The sequence below is a fragment of the Somniosus microcephalus genome, chromosome 10, assembly GCF_052327205.1.
Source record: "Somniosus microcephalus isolate GS21.2 chromosome 10, FLI_Smic_1.0, whole genome shotgun sequence".
NCBI lineage: Eukaryota > Metazoa > Chordata > Chondrichthyes > Squaliformes > Somniosidae > Somniosus > Somniosus microcephalus.
In genome coordinates, this window is record NC_140996.1 from 399,205 (window position 1) to 414,165 (window position 14,961).

Below are 14,961 nucleotides of genomic sequence, written 5' to 3' on the forward strand. Positions count from 1 at the left end.
AGCGAGAGATCACGGCCCCTGCCAAAAGCAGAGCGACAGTTTAAACCTTGCAAAGGCATGGAATGCCTAGTAAGCCCGGGTGTGGCCTGGGTGGTCCTGGAAGTAGAAGGAGAAACTGTTCAGGCGTTACCTGTGGTGCCGGGGAACGACTCAGTTGGGCAGCAGGAAGGACAGGCAATCTGTAAGGAAGGCAGGGAAGAGAGCACACCACCACCACCTGTGGCGCCGGGTTTTAACTCGGTTTGGCAGCAGGGAGAAGGGGGCAAGCCAATGCAGGAAAGGTCGGAGCCGGGCCGATGTGCCCGGCTCGGCAGCAAAGGTTTGGCCCGCCCAGCGGTGGTGGGGGTCAGGGACCCCTTGAAAGCCAATTCGTGATTCCCCATGGTACCCAATAGCTTAGGGCTATGGTAAGCCACCTGAACAAACTCACCCAAAAGGGAGACCCCTCAGTCCACTTCATGGAGGTGGAACAAGCAGCAGGCATCAACGAGTGTGATGACTCTGAGGTGGCCAAAATGCTCCTGTTCTCCGTGGATGGCAAGTTGTACCAGTCCCTCTCTGCAGAGAGCAAGAAGGGGCAAGGGGGGTACACCGCCATCCAGGAGGAAGTTCTGGAGGCCATGGGTATGAACGATGGTAGTCCTTTCTCCCGGGTGGAGAAGACTACACAGTTAGCAGGGGAGACCCCACAGGCTTTCGCAGACAGGCTGTGGCCTGTGTACAAGAATGCCTGCAATGGGGATCTCGACCGGACTAACATGAACCAGGACGAGCTGGCCCACTGGCTCCGAAGTCTGGTGGCAAACAGCTTGCCACGGATCAGGGCTAAGGCTGAGATTTGGTTTGACCCGAAAGACCCTCGGGTCACCGAGGAGACAGTGGTCAGACAACTGACCCTGGCTTACCGGAACAGTAGAGGGATAGAAGAGCACCCACCAAAAGGAGAAGTATATGAAATAAAACCTAGCCAGAGTAAGAAAGAGTGGCACCAGGAAGGGGGTAACCCTTTCGATACGAAGCATAACTGCTTCGGGTGCAGTAAGAATGGGCATTGGAGAAGGGACTGTAGGAATCTGTAGTGTATGTACCTTTAAGAGGAACTATGTTTTTGAAGCCTCTGTATACTGTAGTACCAGTAGTGACCACTCGGGTATATAAGCCTGTGTAGCGTCTTGTGTTGTTAGTTCACCTCCAGACTTTGTTCAGTAAACACTTGTTAAATCAACTCCTGCATTCCGTGTCTCCATTAACACACGGATCTAACAGTGGCGACGAGTTAGAAATGAACTTACCTGCAATTCGGCAGCACCTCAAGGGGATCGATTCCTCAGACGAAGGTCGAAGCCAGAAGCAAGAAAAAAAAAATAACTCGAAGAAACTCGAAAACGAGGGCCAGGCTTGGTCTCCAGTCTGTGGTTTCCCCAGCTAAACGGGCTGGTGGCAGGTAGTGCACTGATCCTTCCTGGGCTGCGGCGGGCTAGAGCTCAATCGGGTGGCTCTGCAACGGGGCCGGGCAGCGAGTCGGGAAGCAGAAGCAAAGAGAGAGCGAGGGTGGAGCACTCAGGGCGCGGCCGATGCTGCAAAGCAGGTCGGCGTTCGGACCGAGCAGAGGGAGGGGTAAGTCCCAGAGGGTCCGCTCCACGACGGGAACGGTTCTCCAAGTAACGGAGAAACTATTGAAGCGATATATAAAAAAAATAGAAATACCGCGAAAAGCTGCAGGTCGCAACGGGAACCACGGGGAACAGCATTGGCAGCAGCGATTGGGGAGGCGCAAAGACCATAGTGCGTCGCCAGTAAAAAATTAATTAATTAATCGCCAGCAACAGCGTTGGCAGCAGCGGCAGCAGCGGGAAAGCGGGAGGCGCCATCTTAACTCGACGGGGAAGAAAGAAAAGCGCGGGAAGCGCCATTTTAGATTTTCAAGATGCCGAAGACTGGCAATATTACTGCTTTCGATAGTGATATAGAAGATTGGACCACATATGTGGAAAGAGTGGAGGTATATTGCAAGGCGAATGAAGTAGCGGATGATAAAAAGGCATCGGTACTTCTAAATCTGATGGGCGCAAGGACATACGGGCTGTTACGAAACTTAATCACTCCAGCCAAACCGATGGACAAGAATTTTAAGGAGATTGTTGATACCTTACAGGAGCACTTAAACCCAACACCGCTGCTGATAGCGGAACGATTCAAATTCTTCAGGAGGAATCAGCACAAGAATGAAAGTAACACTGATTACCTCACCGAATTACGAAAGCTGTCAAAGCACTGCCAATTCGGGGCAGGACTGGCAGATTCTCTACGAGACAAATTTGTCTGCGGTCTCCTAAGCGAAGGAACACAGAAAAGACTACTTTCTGAGAAAGATATGACAATGGACAAGGCTTTCAGTGTGGCTCTATCATACGAAGCAGCAACAAGAGGAGCTGCAGAGATACAGCAAAAGCCACAGGACTTCGGCACCCATGAAATGACACGGGGTTTCGAGAGATGTTATCGCTGCGGCAGATCCACCCATGACCAGAAGGACTGCTGGTTCAAGGACAAAGCATGCAGGCAATGCAGAAAGATGGGACACATTGCACGTGTATGCAGATCTGGAAAGAAATCCGCTGACAGTAAAAAGGTCAATAAGGAAAAGTACAGAAAGGTACAAATGATGACGGACAGTAGCTCCGAAGACCAGAAGAGCGATAGCGACTCCGGAAACAAGAGACTAAGCTGTCTCAAATTACATAATGTAATTGCCAAAGAAGATTACCAGACCATTTGGGTTACCCTCACGATAGCGGGGTCCCCAGTCAAAATGGAGCTAGAGAGGGTGCAGAGGAGGTTCACCAGGATGTTACCAGGGCTGGAGCGCTTCAGCTATGAAGAGAGACTGGGCAGGTTGGGTTTGTTTTCCTTGGAGCTGAGGAGGCTGAGGGGGGACATGATTGAGGTGTACAAAATTATGAGGGGCATAGATAGGATGGATGCTGAGGAGCTTTTTCCCTTAGTAGAGGGGTCGATAACTAGGGGGCATAGATTCAAGGTAAAGGGCGGGAGGTTTAGAGGGGATTTGAGAAAGAACTTTTTCACCCAGAGGGTGGTTGGAGTCTGGAACTCACTGCCTGAAAGGGTTGTGGAGGCAGAAACCCTCACAACATTTAAGAAGCATTTGGATGTGCACTTGAAATGCCATAGCATACAAGGCTACGGGCCAAATGCTGGAATATGGGATTAGATTAGACAGGGCTTGATGGCCGGCGCGGACACGATGGGCCGAAGGGCCTCTATCCGTGCTGTATTACTCTATGACTCTATGACTCTAGATACAGGATCAGCTCTGACCATCATGAGTCGACGGGATTACAAGCGGCTATTTCCGCATATACCTTTGAAAGACACATCCATTGTCTTGAAGACATATACGGGGCAGAAAGTATACCCCAGAGGGAAAATAAGGGTGCCTGTTGTATACAACGGCAAGGAAATACAGAAGTTGTATTTATACGTTCTGCAAGATGGTGGTCCACCGTTGTTGGGACGTGAATGGATCAGAAAGATATGTTTAGACTGGCACTCCATTCAGGCACTGACGGTGACCAGTAAGAAAAAAAACGATGATGCCGTCATACCTGGACGATTAAAAGAAATCTTGGCTAACGCCAAAGAAGTGTTTCAACAGGAACTAGGAACCCTGAAAGGCGCCACCGCCTCAATAAAAGTGGAAGATGCGGCAATTCCCAAGTTTTTTAAGGCAAGGCCGGTGCCATACGCAATTCGTCCAGCCGTCGAGGCAGAGCTGGAGAATTTGGAAAAAGCAGGCGTGTTATCCAAGGTAGATTGGAGCGAGTGGGCAACACCCATCGTCCCGGTCATGAAGAAAATGTTGAATAATGATAAATCTGAAGAACAGAGAAAAGTTCGCATCTGTGGGGACTTCAAGGTGACTATAAACCCGGTTCTTCACACGGTACAGTATCCTCTTCCGAGGATAGAAGATATTTTCGCCTCACTATCCGGAGGGAAACGTTTCACCAAAATTGACTTAGCACAGGCATATCTACAGATGGAGGTTGAGGAGGCCTCTAAAAAGTATCTCACGATAAACACACACAAAGGCCTGTACCAGTACAATCGACTGGTTTTCGGAGTGGCATCAGCTCCGGCTATCTGGCAAAGAGCTATGGAGCAAGTCCTGCAAGGGATTCCGGGGACTCAATGCTACCTAGACGACATCCTTGTAACAGGAGAAAACGACAACGAGCACCTTGCCAACTTGGAGCAGGTGCTCACGAGGCTGAGAGAACGGGGCCTATGAGCAAATCGCCCCAAATGCAAATTTTTCCAGAAACAAATATCATATTGTGGCCATGTCATTAACGAAGAAGGGTTGCATAAGTCACCTGAAAAAATTGAAGCGGTCGTAAAGGCCCCAGCGCCTGAAAATGTCTCACAATTAAGGTGGTTCCTGGGATTAGTAAATTACTATCATAAATTTTTACCAAACTTGTCGACGGTTCTGCACCCGCTTAACACACTGCTACAAACGGGCGTAGTTTGGAAATGGAGCGAAGACTGTAAACGTGCCTTCCATAAATGCAAAGGCTTGATCACGTCCAGGGAAGTGTTGGCTCATTACAACCCATCACTGCCAATCAGACTGGCGTGCGATGCATCCCCTTACGGCGTGGGAGCGGTATTATCGCATAGATTCCCTGATGGCTCGGAGCGACCGATAGCTTTTGCGTCACGCTCATTGAACTCAGCTGAGCGTAACTATGCCCAGATCGACAGGGAGGCACTCAGCCTGGTGTGGGGGGTGAAGAAATTCAACCATTACCTACACGGACAAAAGTTTACCTTGTTGACTGACCATCAACCACTCGTCTCCATATTCAACCCTAAAAAGGGCGTTCCCATTATGACAGCGCAAAGGCTACAGAGGTGATCCCTTTTCCTAGGGGCACACCAATATGACATAGAGTACAAAGGAACAAAACAGCATGGGAATGCTGACGGGTTATCGCGCCTACCGTTGCCAACGGTGGAAGAGGCGCCTACAATGGACCCAGTGGAGATATTCCACTCGACCATAGTGGAATGTCTACCAGTGACAAATTCTACCATTGAAAAGGAAACGCGAAATGACCCGACTCTCTCACGAGTCTACGATTTAACGGTGAAGGGATGGCCAGCACATGGCGAACCACTGTTGCCAGCATTCTCGCAAAGAAGAGAACAGCTGTCAGTGTGCCGAGGAATCTTGATGTGTGGATCCAGAGTGGTGATTCCACCCAAACTCAAGGATAGAGTGCTAAAGGAGCTTCACGAGGGGCATCTGGGTGGAGTGAAAATGAAGAACTTAGCCAGAGCGTTTGTGTGGTGGCCAGGTATCGATGGAAACATCGAAGAAATGACCAAGAGCTGTCTAGGATGCCAGAAGGTCCAAAACTCCCCACCACAAGCCCCTCTACATCCATGGGAGTGGCCCTCATCTCCATGGCAAAGGGTACATATCGACTTTGCTGGTCCATTTATGGACTCAATGTTCTTAATCGCGGTTGATGCACACTCCAAGTGGCCGGAGGTAATAAAGATGTCCTCCACCACCACGGAAAAAACCATCACAGTATTAAGGACCATATTCGCCAGGAATGGGCTGCCTGAACAGATCTGTTCTGATAATGGACCGCAATTTGTATCCGAAGAATTCAGGAAGTTCTTAAAAAACAATGGGGTTAAGCACTGCACGTCCGCCCCATACCATCCCGTCACCAATGCATTGGCTGAAAGGTTTGTCCAGACCTTCAAGAAGGCCATAAAGGCCATGGGTAATGAAGACATAAATCTACAACATAAGGTAGATAGCTTCTTGTTTGTGTACAGGAATGCAACACATGTGGTTACAAACCAAACCCCCGCCATGATGTTTTTCAATAGAAGACTAAGATGCCAGCTGGATTTGGTCAAGCCAAACGTCAGAAGGGACGTAGCGAACCAGCAATTTCAAAGCATGAATGAAAGGCCAACTAGAACCTTCCAGATAGGTCAACCAGTTTTGGCCTGGGACTACCGTACCGAGAAATGGCAGCCTGGAACTATTTGCACATGACTAGGACCGCTGATGTATACCGTGGACATTGGAGAAAGCATAATAAGGCGCCATGCTGAGCAGATCATAGAGTCATCCGAAAAAGGACAACCTACACCACAACTCTATACGCCTAGTGATGAAGCAGAGATACCCATAGTATCTACCTCCAATCCGGTGATACTGGAACCAGATGAACCCGACACTAGCATTGAAGCCGAATCGACCTTGCCAAAAGAACCTACTACGCCACCGAGGCGTTATCCGGACCGAGTCAGGAAGCCTCCAGAGAGACTGAATTTGTAATTGATTAACTTCAGCAAATGTGTATATTATTGTTCTTGTAAAAATGTTATTTAATGATTACTTAAAATGTTATGTACTATTTATCTAAAAGGGGAGGAATTGTAGTGTATGTACCTTTAAGAGGAACTATGTTTTTGAAGCCCCTGTATGCTGTAGTACCAGTAGTGACCACTCGGGTATATAAGCCTGTGTAGCGTCTTGTGTTGTTAGTTCACCTCCAGACTTTGTTCAGTAAACACTTGTTAAATCAACTCCTGCATTCCGTGTCTCCATTAACACACGGATCTAACAGAATCCATGGAAGGATAACATAGGAAAGAACTCCCCAGCTCCTGCCCCAAAAACAGAGACACCGATCTCTCCCCCCACGCTTGATTCAATAGCAGCTGCGATCCGAGTTTTATTAACTGGCCCAGGGAAGGCAGCCACCGCCACTGGTGCTTTAACCCCATCTGCCCCATACAACCCAGACCTATGACTAGAACCAGCGCAACCTGTCGACTTGTGTCCCCTTAAATACGATGAGGGGGGCAGGCCTTGTGTTAAGATGGGGGTGGAGACGGTGCAGGGGAGATATTTGGTGGACACTGGAGCTTCCAGCATGGTGGTCCATTTGGAAGACCCGACCAATTCACCCAGGTCTAACAAGGTCCCAATTAGCCTAATGGGATTCACAGGGAACGAGCAGGCTGGGGAAATGTCCAAACCTTTGGCCATAGATTTAGGATCCCTCCATACCATGTGGGAGGGTAACCAAAAGACCGACGAGGTGGCCAAGCAGCGGGCCAGGGAAGGAGAGTTCTGGGATCCCTGTAGAGCAGGTCCGGTAGCCGCAATCCGGGACAAGGGAGGCACACAGGGGGTAGCTTTGGCCCCGGAGTTAAAGCAGGTCCAAGCCCAGGATTCCGTCCTTAAGGCCGTCCTGGTAAAGAGAGAGAATGGGGAGTCCATAGAAGGCCCATTCGGGGCAGCGGATGAAACTTTAAAACAGGTTCACTGGCAGGCTGCTAGTTACATTAACCAGTGTAAACTGTTTAAACCTGAGAAAGGGGAACGACCAGCAAGGGTGAACCACCCTAAAGATAGAGATCCTCAGCCAACAGCTGTGGCAGACTCACAGACCGCACTGGTGGGGGCAGTGGCTTGTGTCACTGGAGGGGCCCTCCCACCAATTATTTGTGACACGCCCCCAGTAACTGGAGCCCTAAGAAGGTCTCCTCGCATACCACAGCAAAAACTACCGTGGTCACCCGTGTATCAGTTCAAAAGGTCCAGCCCCGGGAGGGCCACAACCCAAAAGGGAATGCCCAAGGTAAGGGATCAGCCTAAAAATAGGGATCCCCAGCCTGCCGCCTCCAACGGTGAGGGACTCACAGGAGAGGTAGCGTTGGGCAGAGAGACAAGGGTCCCCCGCCTGCGGCATCAGGCTGCGCGGAACCCACAGGGCAGGACAGGGAGCCAGCAGCTGCACCGAAGGGGGTAGTGTACTGCAGTACAGGAGGGCACACTCCCCCGATCATCTGGGATTCAGAGAAACTCCCAGTTGTTTTAAGGAGGACTCTCCGGGTCCGGTGGCACAGGCCACCTTACGCCCAGGCGTACAAGCTGCCCAGAAGCCACAAAAGACGGAGACCAACAGGAATTAGCTTGGCCGTCTGGAGACGGGCGGCGGATGTACATAGCTTTCTGGTAAATTTTTAAGTGTGTTTTACAGTTGGTAGTTTTAAGATTAATTATTTAATTTAGTTTATGAAAGGTTTAAGTTTTCGAAATTCAGTAACTGTGTCAAGCCAGAGAACCTTCTCGGGACATGGCTATCTGTTTTGTGTGTCCCTACAGAGAGGAAATCGGCATGAGAAAGGTTCTGCTCCTGCTCGCCTGGTGGGGGTGAGCATCGGTGACCGAGGAGACGTGGAGGACTCCCACATCTATGGGTGCTCGGGAGAGAGAGCACCAATCGTTACCGCTGGGGGAGGCGAACGGGGTGTGGAGGAGCTCACCATCTACTTCCATGAGGGAAGGTGGCCAGGGTGGCTGGGGTCTAACTCGACACAATACTCCAGCCAGACCAGGTTCATTTACGGGGAGGCCTCCATCCTGTGCCCCAGGGTACAGGTTGTTGCTACAAGGGTCAGTGTCACTGAGGGGAAACGTGTGTGTCTTACATGTAAGGGACGGATTCCCCTGGATAGGTGGTGATGGCTCAGAAAGCTGAGCAGGGACATAGGGGACCGTACAGTCGACTGGGAACAATTGGGGAACGACACCCACCGTACGATCACAGGGACCCGAGGGGAGTGAGTGTGTGTTGGGATAAGTGGTGGGAGTCGGAACAGGGAATTTATGTCTGTATGTGGGGGTCAGAGAGAGTCTGCCCCACAGGCATATCCATCATCTTCTCCAGGCAATGGCAAGATGCCGGGGCGGTGATGGGGTGGGATTCTAGCCTGCATGCGTGCGTGGTCCCACAATCCCTGATCCCAGTCAATGCCACCGAACTCGTGGCACGCACCCGAAAGCCCCTGCCTACGACCACAACATCACAGACCATAGTACAAAGGTGTCCTACCACCACCAAGGGACCAGGGAATGGGTTAGTATTAGTGCCGACCGATAAGGTACTATACCAGGGGGTACACTATGCGGTAGCTTCAGTGATCCTAAACCTTACCGAGGTACACTTACCTGCATGGTGTCCTAAGGAGACAGAACAGCTATACCAGGTCCTGCTGAAAGAAATGTTTAGGAAATTTTATGAATTCGACTTTGCCAACGTAGACAAAGCGAAACTGTATAGACTACACCCTGAGCATACTATGGGCACGGGGAGACAAAGAAGGGGAACCTGGAACGATATTTTCATTGCCTATAATACAGGATCCTCAGTAATAAATAGCCTGGATGATATAGAGTTACAAACACAGATAAATGGTTTAAAGACCCAATTATGGAAGATCCTAACAGAGGAGAACACAGTGGTAGGCTCAGAGCTACACGAGGACCAAGCTATGACGGTCCATTTAAAAGAAATAATTGCTGAGCTGGAAGACACACTAAAACAGTAAATGCACTCATACGGGAGGACAGGAATGCTTCGGATCAGGCTGCACAGAATGAGGTGTGCATGCTATACGGGGCATGGTTGCTGGGCGAGGGCCGCAGCAACCTGGAGGATTTAAAACAAGGTTTAGTCCCCTCCTGGATGAGCAACAAGCACCTCGCAGCCCTCCACCCATTTAGTAATTCGCTGAGCCCGTGTCAGCTCCGCCTAGCCTCTGAAGCCTACCCTGTCCCAGTAGATTGTGGACGTTCCAATCACACTATCATGGGGATAGTAGTGAGGATGCTGGTCATGGGTGGGACAGTCCGACCCGCACCAGTATAAAGGGTGGAGAACACTGGAATCATTCAAGGGGGTGCACATGTCCGTTTCGCAGAGGTCCCACCTTATGTCATAAAGTGGGAGCACGCTATGACAGGTACTGACCTCTCCGGGTGTTGGAGCCGGGGTGTACACATAATACTATGTCCCCAGCACTTGAATGCCTATTCGAGACCACAGTGTGGGTTTAAAGCTGCTGGCACACAACCTGTGAACTGTACCATGGCACAAGACCATGTTCCCCCACAGGTAGTATTCATAGGGGGTGGAACATGTTGTGGCACCACAAGTGCGCTCCACTACCAGCATGGACAGCACATCTGGTGTCCGGTAAGTGACAGCAGTTTCTGCTTTAAACCCAAGGCAGAAGTTCAAGTGGCCCAAGAACGGATTGTCCCCATTCCTGAACCCGCCACTGTTCATTACCAACCTGCAAAACTACGTCGCACATTTTGGCTGTGAAATTCCCCCTCTACCCGAACATCTTACCGCCCTATTAAAAGCAGTGGTCATATCACAGAAGCATTTCTACACATTAGAACAGAAGACAGTCGAGATAGGGGCCAAGTTCTTGGATATCGTAATTCCACCCTGGTGGGATATTTTTGAAAATACAGAGGTCCCTTCTTGGATCAGACTGGCTTCACACATTTTAGTGGTCTGCCAGCTCGGTATAGTTTTCTACTTGCTGTGCACAAAGTGCAAGGGGAGAGACAGGGTGCTCCTATCTTAACATGAGAGAGCATGGGACAAACATAAAAATAAAGTCTATGACCAAGTATAAAACAAACCGTAACCGTCATTAAAATAAAGTTTCGTGACTATGTGTGATTATTTTTCTCTCTATGTGTGTACTATATTTTTCCAAGTGGTGCAGGTGTGTTGGACCCCCTCCGTGCTTGGATGTGAATGTAACCGGATTTTCATACCTTGTATATATTTTGAACACTACACCAAAAAAAGGGAATGTATGTGTTTCTGGGTTTTAGATAGATAAAAAGGGAAAGGTTGGCTCTCGGAGATCAGAAATTTTGCTCACCCAGTATGATACTCTAGCGGATAGAGTATCACAGGAAGGAATGTAAGATTCACAAAATTCAACAGATTCCCCAAAACCAAGATTACCCTAAAGAAGGGATTTTTGGACTGTTAATAAACCATGTCAGAATGGTATAAGAATATTGGGCCTATAGGGAGATTTAAAAATCAAGGGCCTAGAAATTGGGTATAGCCCCGCTTGGGGCGTTAGATTTGGCGGAGCGCAAATTTTATAGCCAGGCGCAACTTATCAACACTTTGTGCGATATTGGGTTGCAGCGCCCCAAAGGTGATTGAGGCGCGAGTTCAGGCGTTACACAGGGCACCTAAGGCGCTAACATGCCGGCGCAACCCAATATCGGGGCGTCCAGCCGCAGCGCAGGTGCTCTCAATTACCCATGACCACAAGACTTCCAGGCGCCGGCCAGCTCTTAAAGGGGTGGGTCAGGCAGCTCCAGCATCCACACTCTGCGCCTTGTAGGCCTGCAAATCGGCGCAGGCCCTTCTCTGGTGCAACAAACTTGGATCATATGGAGAGGGTGAGGCAGAGAGCAGAGCGCTTCACCACTGAGACTCTGGAGGAATTGGTGTCCGCAGTGGAGCACCGACGAGATGTCCTATACCCAGACAATGGCAGGAGGCCTAATCATAAGGACTACCGATGAGCTTGGAGGGATGTTTCTCAGAGGGTCAACTCCAGCAGCATGGTGACCAGGAGCCCTGTCCAATGCCGGAAGAAATTCAACGACCTCACTCGGGTTGTGAGGGTGAGTGGAGTTAATGTTAACTTATGCATCCCTCCATGAGCACCTGACTTTATGGCTACAGGGTGCGCGATACCCCAATGGCCATCTGTCAGCAAGCACGCATGGCCCTCTCTGGTCACACACATCCACATTTAATTCAGGGCATCATGTAAGGGCTGTTCCACCATGGGGGGCATGAGAACATCACTCAGGGCATCATGTAAGGGCTCTTCCACCACGGGGTACATGAGATGATAACTCAGGGCATCATGTAACATCACTTCCCGTCCTTTGCCCTGCAGGCCAAGCTGGCGCGGAACCGAAAGGAGCAGCTTCGCACCGGAGGAGGCCGTCCTCAAGTGGAGCCTCTGACGGATCTCGAGGAGAGAGTCCACCAGATTGTGGGAGGACGTCTGAGCGGTCCTGTCACCACTGCAGCTGCTGACTCCATTGTCCACAGCGATGGTAAGGTTCTCCACTATTACAGATAGTCGGCATCGGCAGCGGGTGGAGGCGGAGCAGCACGGCAGAGCGACTACAAGAGGCCCCAGAGGCTCAGGTAGGCCTCAGTGCGGCATCGGCAGCAGGTGGAGGCGGAGCAGCGCGGCAGAGCGACTACAAGAGGCCCCAGAGGCTCAGGTAGGCCTCACCAATCTCCAATCCTGGCAAGGAGAGAGGTAAAAAGTATTCAAGGTGTGACGTCACCACAAAACAGGTAGGTGATTGGTTGGAGTATTTCTCTCGTTTTAAAATTTTAAGTCTGTGGTTTATAGTTTTTAAGGTTGCTGTGGTGTACCAAGGCCTTTCTGGTGCAGAGTGACTGTTGGTAAACCATTTAACTGGTGTAACTAGAGGGATTGATTTAATTTAAATCCAATTAATTAAAGGGGATACTAGCATCTAAAATCGGGCAGAGGGTGCCCATAACTAACAATAAAAAATTTAATTAATTAAATAGAATGGAGCAGGTGATGTGTTACTGTTGTGAGATGTGGGAGCCGGTGAACCCCACTCAGGCTCACGGTGATTACGTCTGTGACAAGTGTCTGCTGCTACAGGAACTCCAGCTCCGTGTTGATGAGCTGGAGTCTGAGCTTCAGACACTGCGACACATCAGGGAGGGGGAGAAGTACCCGGACTCTTGTGTATCAGGAGGTGGCCACACCTATGAAGTTAAGTAATTCAGATGTAGCCCATGGTCAGGGACAGGACGGTGTGACTACGAGTGAGGCAGGTACGGGGATCCAGGAGGTAGAGCTGGAGGAGCCGCAGCCCTTGCTCTTGACCAACAGGTTCGAGGTTCTTACTCCCTGTGGGGACAGGAGCAGGGACTGCAGGGAGGATGAACAACCTGGCCATAGCACCGTGGAACGGGGGGCCATTCAAGAGGGGAGAGTAAATAGAAATGTTGTAGTGGTAGGGGATAGTATTATTAGGGGGATAGATAGAGTTCTCTGTAGCCGAGAGCAAGAGTCCCGAAGGCTGTGTTGCCTACCCGGTGCCAGGGTTAAGGACATCTCCTCTGGGCTGGAAAGAAACTTGCAGTGGGAGGGGGTGGATCCAGTTGTCGTGGTCCATGTTGGTACAAACGACGTAGATAGGACTAGGAAGCCGGTTCTGTTAAAGGAGTATGAGCAGCTAGGGGTCAAATTAAAAAACAGAACCTCAAGGGTAATAATCACCTGAGCCACGAGCGAATTTGGCTAGAACAAATAAAATTAGAGAGTTAAATGCGTGGCTCAAAGACTGGTGTGGGAGAAATGGGTTTTGCTTCCTGGGACACTGGCAGCAGCACTGGGGCAGGAGGGAGCTGTTCCGTTGGGACGGGCTTCACTTGGCCAGTGCTGGGACTAGAGTCCTGGCGGATCATATAACTAGGGCTGTATAGAGGGTTTTAAACTAACTAGTGGGGGGGAGGTTTCTAGAGAGCAAATAATAAAAATGACAACAGAGAAGGTCATAGACTTAGGTAGCAGTGGGGAAATTAAAAACCAGAGTGTATCAGGAAGGGGCAGAAGGTATGGAGTAAAAGGTAAAGTAATACAAAGGGCAAAAGCAGGAACTAAGTGTCACAAAACATATTTGAAAGTTCTCTATCTGAATGCACGTAGCATTCGTAACAAAATAGACGAGTTAATGGCACAAATAACTACATATGGTCATGATCTTGTGGCCATTACAGAAACATGGCTGCAGGGTGACAATGCCTGGGAATTAAACATACCAGGTTATTTAACGATCAGGAAGGACAGGCAGGAAGGAAGGGGAGGTGAGGTGGCTATGTTAATAAAGGAAGGAATCACTGTAATACAGAGAAATGATATTGGGTCAAAAGATCAGGATAATGAAACAGTTTGGGTGGAGGTAAGGAATAATAAGGGGAAAAAACACTAGTGGGCATAGTCTATAGGCCTCCGAACAGTTGCAACTCTGTTGGACGGAGTATCAATCAGGAAATAGTTGAGGCTTGTAATAAGGGAACATCTATAATTATGGGGGATTTTAACTATCATATTAATTGGACAAATCAAATTGGGCAGGGCTGCCTTGAGGATGAGTTCATTGAGTGTATTAGGGATGGGTTTCTTGAGCAGTATGTAACTGAACCGACGAGGGGGCAAGCAACCTTAGATCTGGTCCTGTGTAACGAGACAGGATTAATTTAAATTGTCCTAGTAAAGGATCCCCTTGGAATGAGTGACCATAACATGGTTGAATTCCATATTCAATTAGAGGGTGAGAAGGTTGGATCTCAAACAAGCGTGCTAAGCTTGAATAAAGGAGACTATGAAGGTATGAGAGCGGAATTGAGTAGAGTGGATTGGGAAAATAGATTAAAGGGTAAGACGATACATGATCAGTGGTGTACATTTAAGGAGTTATTTTACAACTTCCAAAAAATATATATTCCACTGAGAAAAAAAAGGGTGTAAAAGAAAAGACAGCCATCCGTGACTAAGTAAAGAAATTAAGGATAGTATTCGACTAAAAACAAGGGCATATAAGGTAGCCAAATCTAGTGGGAGGATAGAGGATTGGGAAAACTCTAAAAGACAGCAAAAAGTAACAAAAAGATTGATTAAGAAAGGGTAGATTATGAAAGTAAATTTGCAAAAAATATAAAAACAGATAGTAAGAGTTTTTATAGTTATATAAAAAGAAAAAGGGTGGCTAAAGTAAATGTTGGTCCCTTAGAGGATGAGACCGGAAATTAATGGTGGGAAATATGGAGATGGCAAAAACACTGAATGAATATTTTGTATCAGTCTTTACAGTAGAAGACACTAAGAATATCCCAACACTGGACAAACAGGGGGCTATAGGGGGGGAGGAGCTAAACACGATCAAAATCACTAACGAAGTGGTACTCGGTAAAATAATGGGACTCAAGGCAGATAAATCAC